Genomic DNA, 218 nt, shown 5'->3' on the forward strand with positions numbered 1-218 from the left:
GGGGTGGCAAGGCTGCTGAAGGAGGAATCCTTCTTCCCGGAGCTTGACGAGCTCCTTCAGAGCTGCTCGGTGGTTCAGGCCATACCTGTCCTCGGTAGCTGCGCTGGCAGCGGGGGGCAGCCACTCCGGGAGGCTGCACTTAGCTTAGTGCGGGTGGAGAAGGGAAAAGCAAACGGCAGCTGGGGGGAGAATCTGTGGTCGTAGGCATGGGGAGGCGA

The sequence above is a fragment of the Buceros rhinoceros genome, unplaced genomic scaffold (genome assembly GCF_000710305.1).
Source record: "Buceros rhinoceros silvestris isolate BGI_N320 unplaced genomic scaffold, ASM71030v1 scaffold34825, whole genome shotgun sequence".
NCBI lineage: Eukaryota > Metazoa > Chordata > Aves > Bucerotiformes > Bucerotidae > Buceros > Buceros rhinoceros.